A 6,783-nucleotide genomic window follows, 5' to 3' on the forward strand; every position below is an offset into this window, starting at 1 on the left:
GGCCTGGGAGAGCAGGTGGTGGTTGGGAGGGCTTGTGGCAGAGCCCCCCCATGTGGTGTGGGGCAATGGGGGGCAGCAGGGCTCACTCCCCACCAGGCAGGAGTCAGTGAGTGGGATCTTTTTTTTTTCCAAAGAGCCAGGTGCTGGGACTGGGCAGGGCTGGGGTCTTTGTGATTCGGAGTTTTGGCTGATTTGGCAGGAGCCAAATCTCTGAATCAGATTTGACCAAATCGACTCCAGACAGTGATTCAAATCACTGAATCGAATCACTATCCTGCGAATCGGCCAAATCTGAATCTGAAGCAAATACCAGCTGCTTCGCACAGGCCTATCAGCTACACAAAAAGACTCCTTCCACTACTGCTACTATCACACCACAAACTTCTTATACAACTATTTTTATATGCAGATCCTATTTGACTGCAAATTCAAATCCTGGCCATCTCTGTGAGCTCTCGCCACTTCAGAGGTCTGCTAGGAAGTGCTCCTGGCTCCCAAGCAGAAGACCATTCCTGTTTCTCTTCTTGCCCTCTCTCCCTTCTGAACGTAACAGAAAGTTATTATTTTCTTTCCCTCTCTTCCATTTTCTTGTAAGTTTTCAGTGTTTTAATCACCCGCAAAGCATTAGCTACCTTTCTTTTTATTTTTTTTCACAGATGAAAGAATTTGCATTTTTTTCAGCTCAATACCAGGTAGCTCACTGTAACCTGAAAATAAAATCTTTTATTTGGGGCCAATTTCTCTTTCAGCATTTCTCTCATCACTGCCTGTGCTTGCCTTCTCTTCAGCCTTCTTTTCTCTCTCTCTCCAGCTAGAGCCAGAAATTAAGGTCAGCTAGCAAGCATGCAGAATGAAAGGAGGAAAGAGAAGTCTGGATATGCCCTTTGACTCATCTGTCCCTCCTCTTCTGCCTCAACTGCAATGCTTGACTTCCTCTTAAGGCAGCCTTCACCAGTGAAGAGAGTGGTTGGCTTACTGTGAAAAAGCCCCAAATCAGATCAACTCCTGTTTGCAAAATGAATGTGAAGCTGACTTGGTTGTCTTGTGAACACAATTAAGACTGACAGGAGTGTTTCTGACTGTCCTGATGTTCAGGCTACATGACTGAAGGAAGATTTTGGCAGAAAAAGTAGTGTCTCTTTATTCCCCTCTCTTCCCCTTCCCAAACTGTGAAATATGTCACACTCCAGCTTTGACTAGCTTTAGGATGAGACTGGAGGCTTTGTTTCATCATTCATGTTGTTGCTGCATTGTGTGTGGGTGGGTATTGTAGGTAGGAGGGCGCAGGGTTTACAACTAGCTTTTACTCTGCTTCTGCTTTGTCAATATTGTGACATGCTGACTTGCTTTGTTTTCTGCACAACTGAAATTGCCTAGATGCTGTTACATACCAAGAAACTACAAATTATCAAAAATCTCCAGATCTATTTATATTATATACATTTTGTATAGTACTAATAGTGAACGTAAATGGCTTACTGTTTACTGCTGTTGAAATAAACCTAAAGTTGGGGTGTTATGGTGTGAATGATCATAACAGCCTTTAAAGCATCAGGAAGTATGTAATGGGGTTCCTACTGTGAGAATCAGTAGCAGATGTACCCTCTAGTGGCCCAGCAAAGATAAACACCTCAACGCTTGTTCTTGGCAGTGGGGATTTTCCCTTGATTCACATGGCAGAGGGATATTCATTTCAGGATCACAACATCCAGTCTCTCTTTGCTGATGCATATAGAGTATACACATTTAGCATGGATGGGATATCTAATGTGCCTGACATTTGGTCTGTCCAGGGAAACCAGTACAAATATTGTAACAAAGAGCCATTGTTTACTGTGAAAGCATGGGTGAATCCTCTTGTCCATGGACAACTCTCAAAATCAGAGGGAAACAAATTAGTTTCAGGCTTATGAAAGGAGTGCTAAATGTCAGGGATAGTAACAGTAAAAAAAGAAGGGTTTGCTTCTTCAGTTGCTGAAATCATGCCATGGTACAGCAATGGCATTCTTCAATTAAAACGCATGGTGCATTAGGGCAGAGTCGACAAAGAAACCAAAAGCTTCTCTCAGCAAAAGGCTTAATGAATTTTCAGTGTCCAACTACACTATTGAGGACATTTAACTACCATTTTATTGCCCTCTGGGAATCTAAGGGATTGAGCGTGAGATTTGAGAGCCTCAAAAAGGGGTAGGTAGTTCCCAGTGGTCACCAGAACCCTGCAGCATTTGGGCAGACTGCAATACTGCCTTCGGAGGACAGGAACAACACAGCAGAATCCATTACAGCTTTGATGCTACGGATAGGAGGAATGAGATACAGCCACAGGATCCACACTATGGAACTGATGTTTTAGTTTCTGCACATGCTATGGAAAAAAAAAAATCACCATTCCCCACAGTGTCACTGTAATTATATTATTATAATGTTTGTACTAAACAATATGTTGGGATAAATCCTTATGCAAAGCATGTGGATAAGTGCACAGTTTAGTAATTATTACATCTGTACACTGACTAAAAGACACATTACAATTAATAGATCACAGCAAAGTAGGGCTGGAAGGGACCTCACCAGGTCATCTAATCTAGTTCCCTGCTCAAGGCAGAACCATCCCTGACTAAAGTATCCACCTAAGTGCCTGTTCAATCTGTTCTCAGACATTTCAGTGACAGTGTCCACAGCTTCTCTAGAAAACCTGTTCCAATGCTTTACCACTTTCACAGTAAGAAGCTTCCAGCTTAAATTCTCCTTGCTGAAGCTTGAGGCCCTTCTTCTTGGTTCTGTCCCTTATGGCCATGGAAAAAAATCTCCATCCTCTCTATAACTACCCTTCTAGTATTTAAAGATTGTTACCAAATACACCTTCAGTCTTCTTTTCTCTAGATTAAATAATGCTCGTTCTTTCAGGTTTTCCTCATAAGTCATACTTCCCAGGATGCTAGCCTTTTTTGTTGCTCTCTGCTGGACTTTTCCAATCTGCCTGCATCCCTCTTGAAGTATGGGGCCCCGAACTGGACACAGTACTCCAAGTGAGGCTTCATAAGTTCTGAGTAGAGAGCAAGGATCACTTCTTTTGATTTGCAAGTGATGCCCCTATTAATACAACCCTGTAGTACACCATTATTTTTATTTTTTTGTCAAAATGAGCACACTGTTGGCTCATATGGTCTACTGCAGGGGTGGCCAAAATATGGCCCATAGGCCAGATCCAGGAGCCATCCAGACCAGGACTGTGGCCCCTGGGTGGCTCCACAGCTGGAATCCATTCCCTGGCAGCAGCGACTCCTTCCAGCTGCCACCACAGTTGGCCCTGTCCCTATGAAAATCAGCCAGGACCCATGTGGGCAGGGCCTGAGCCCTGGCCTGCCCTGCACAGAGGGTCAGAGTCTCTGCAGCACCTTCCCCAGACCTGCCTGCCCTAGCCATGATGACTGGTGGCAGCTAGGCAGAAGCTACTGGTAGGTGCCAGGAAAAAGCAGGACCTGGTGGCAGACGCAGTCCCATCCTTCTCACTGTGGCTACCTGGAGTCCGTGCCAGGGCTTCCCTGCAACTCCTCTCCACCACTGTCACCACCTCTGGCCTGCCTAGGGCTCCCACACCTGGTGGGGCAGCAATAGGGAGGAACCACACGACATCCCTGGTGCGGGCTCTGGGCAGCTGCAGCAAGAAGGTCCCCAGGTGAGGTGAAGAGAGCCATTACTGCCACGTCTTGCTTTTTCCTGATGCCCAGCAGCCACTTCTGCCCAACTGCTACCACTGTTTATCATGGCTGGAGCAGGCAGGTCCAGAGCAGCCGATGCAGGGACCCCAAGTGGGGAAGGCCAGGGCAGAGTTCAGGGCTGGGCCTGAGGTTGTGCGCTCAGCCCAGAGCTGGGCAGAAGCTGCTGCTGGGTGCCAGGAAAAAGCAGGACCTGGCAATGGGCACAACCACCTTCCCCTCACCACTGCTGGAGCTTTCTTGCTGCAGCTGCCTGGAGCCTGTGCCAGGGCTGCCCTGTGGCTCTTCTCCATGGGGCACATGGGTGCCCGGAGGTGGCATTGCTGGTGGTAGCAGCAGTGGTGGCAAGGAGCCACAGAGCAGCCTTAGCTCCCAGGTCCTTCTCTGCAATCAGTCATTTCCTAGTCTGTATTTGTGCACACATTTTTTTGTCAGTAGAAGGCTTTGCACTTGTCCAAGTTGAATTTCTTCTGATTAATTTTTGCCCATTTCTCCAGTCTGTCCAGGTGTTTCTGGATCCTAGCCCTACCCTCCAGAGTGACTGCAACTCCAGCCAGTTTGGCATCTTTCTCTAATTAATGAAGATGTTAAGCAATACCGGATCTAGAGCAGACCCTTGAGGAATCCTGCTTGATACCTCCTCCCAATTAGACATTGATGACAACTCATTGAGCACAATGATCCTATCAGTTTAGTCTCCACTTTATAGTACTTTCATCTAGTCTGTATTCCCCTAGCTTGTTAATGAGCATGTCATGGGAGACAGTCAAAACTTGCTAAAGTTAAGGTATATTACATCCACTGCTCTTCCCCCTCCATGGAGCCTATAGACTTATTATAGAAGAAAATCAGGCTGGTAAGGCATGAACAGAAATCTCATCTCTTCCTTAATGATTAAAGCCTGAGGACTCCCCCTCTAGGGAGAGGAAGCCATGATGTAAAGCAGAAAATACCTCAATGGTAATGGGAAGTTCTGTGGTAAAGATACAAAAAGTAGGTTCCTTGCTTGCATTGCTAGAAAATTTGTGCAGAGATCCTAGAAAGATTATATATTTTTTCACAGATAACGTATCAGTACTTTTTTGGTTTAGAGAGCTCTCAGTTCATCTACTGAGTGCTTATATAACTTACAAAACTGCTGTTTCTCTCATCCTAGGAAAACATCAGGTTTTAGAAAAAATACTGCACAGCTAGCTTTGAGAGCTCTATACATTGTTACATTTGTCTGTTCTGGAAGATACTTGGAGGAATTGGAGCCCTCACAATGTGTGTGCTAGCAAGGACAGTCAACAGTGACTCCCTAGTAGAAAACCTTCTGTTGCTGCTACTCTCAATAAACTGCATTATAGGTTCTGGATTCGGGCTTTCTGACTTGTTGATCAAGCTATCTGTCTTCATTCTTTTGGGCCATAATGATCTGGCAACTTTTGTGCCACATTGATTTCAGCAGGGCCTCTGAGAAAATTCCTGAGCCGAAAGGACAACACGAAAAGGCTGGGCTTATATTCACAGTAACCTCAGGATTCATGTTCTTAACTCCAAGATCTGAAGGATCATCTGCTCTTTTACCACACAGCCCAGAGGACAAGTAAAGCAAGGGCCCTACCGGACCTGTTGAAATGTGATTCCAGGGCTAGTAGGGAACCACTTTATTCTCCCAGGTGCAAATATGACTAGTTGCACAGACAGAAGGAATAGAGACCGTGCTACTGGATTGGAACCTTTTGGTTTCTAAGCAGGATAAATCAAATTTAGCACCTGGCATTAGGATCGACTCTCCATCTAAAATAGACAGCCATAGTTCAATGAGTTGTAGGACTGGATGCAGAAGTTGCTTGGTAAAATCTGTGACTTGGGTTATACAGAAGGTCAGATTGATTGATCATAGGGGTACATTCTGGCTTTAATATATTAATCCATTAATATAGAGTAAATCTTAATATAGAGAATTATGCCTAAGCTATTGTGGCTCTACAGGGAATGAATATAGGAAACTCAGGTAGATACTGGAAGAAAATGTATTGCTTTTATTATTTTGATGCATTAATGGATATTTTTCAAAAGTAAAGTATGAAGAAATACCATGCCAACAATCAGCATTTCAACAATCAGCATAATCTTGCAGAATAGCTGCTATAATAACATAACTTTGCTGTTTCCTTTTTTAGTTATTCTACTTTTATAACCAGTATTCAGTTCAATTGACTACATTTCTTCAAAGCAATGATTAAAATGATTAAAGTACATTGACTTCTTCAGTGGTTATTTTTCAGGCTGGCACATAAGAGCTCCTGAGAAGTTGATACAGGCCTTGCTCACTGGTAGGGCCAGGATGCACTCCATGGCTGGGTGAATCAGGTCATTTTCATCTGGTTTCATCTACAAGGACAAGGGGAAGACACTATAATGTAATCTTTCCAAAGAAAGATTTGCTACTTTGCAATTTGTCACCAAGAGAGGTAATAATAGAGGGAAAGGTTCTAAGAGCTGGAAAGAATGATTACAGCTCCCTTACTCTATTGCGGCTTTAGCCTTTGTTCCTTTCTATTACAAAACCTTTCTCCCTTATGACAAAGGACAATAAATGACATGACATTCATTGTCGCTGCTACTGATGTTCTGGATGAAGCTTCACTCTGCTGGAGACTTTCACAGAATCGTAGAAATTAAAGATAGAAAAGGTAGCTCCATCATACTCCCTCTGCAGGTTTGTTCCTTCTAGAGTATCCATTAGGATTTAGTTCTTTCTGCTCCTCTCTCGCTGGCATCATGCAAAAGGATAACACCTTTCCAATGGAACCTACTCCTTGGTTAAGTACAAACAATCAAAGCCCGAGGCTGAATTGATTCAATTTTAGGTTAAACTAACTTAGTTTCATAGTTGGTAGGGTTGGAAGAGACCTGAGCAGATTATCAAGTCCGACCTCCTGCCATGGCAGGGAAGAGTACTGGGTCAAACGACCCCAGCAAAGTGATTGTCTAGCCTCCTCTTAAAGACCCCCAGGGTAGGAGCCAGCACCACTTCTCTTGGAAGTTGGTTCCAAATCCTAGCCACCCTGACTGT

The 6,783-nt window shown here is 44.2% G+C and overlaps 1 protein-coding gene across 1 annotated transcript in view; it reads right to left on the bottom strand.

Moving 5' to 3' along the window:
• Positions 1-5,723: 5,723 nt before the first annotated feature.
• DPYS (dihydropyrimidinase) overlaps positions 5,724-6,783 on the bottom strand; it is a 57,001-nt gene continuing 55,941 nt past the window's right edge. Inside the window, exon 10 of the mRNA XM_019551753.1 lies at positions 5,724-6,098. The gene's annotated coding sequence lies outside the window, so the exon portion shown is untranslated. The remainder of the gene's footprint in view (positions 6,099-6,783) is intronic.

Source organism: Crocodylus porosus, unplaced genomic scaffold (genome assembly GCF_001723895.1).
Source record: "Crocodylus porosus isolate Cpor-Errol unplaced genomic scaffold, CroPor_comp1, whole genome shotgun sequence".
NCBI lineage: Eukaryota > Metazoa > Chordata > Crocodylia > Crocodylidae > Crocodylus > Crocodylus porosus.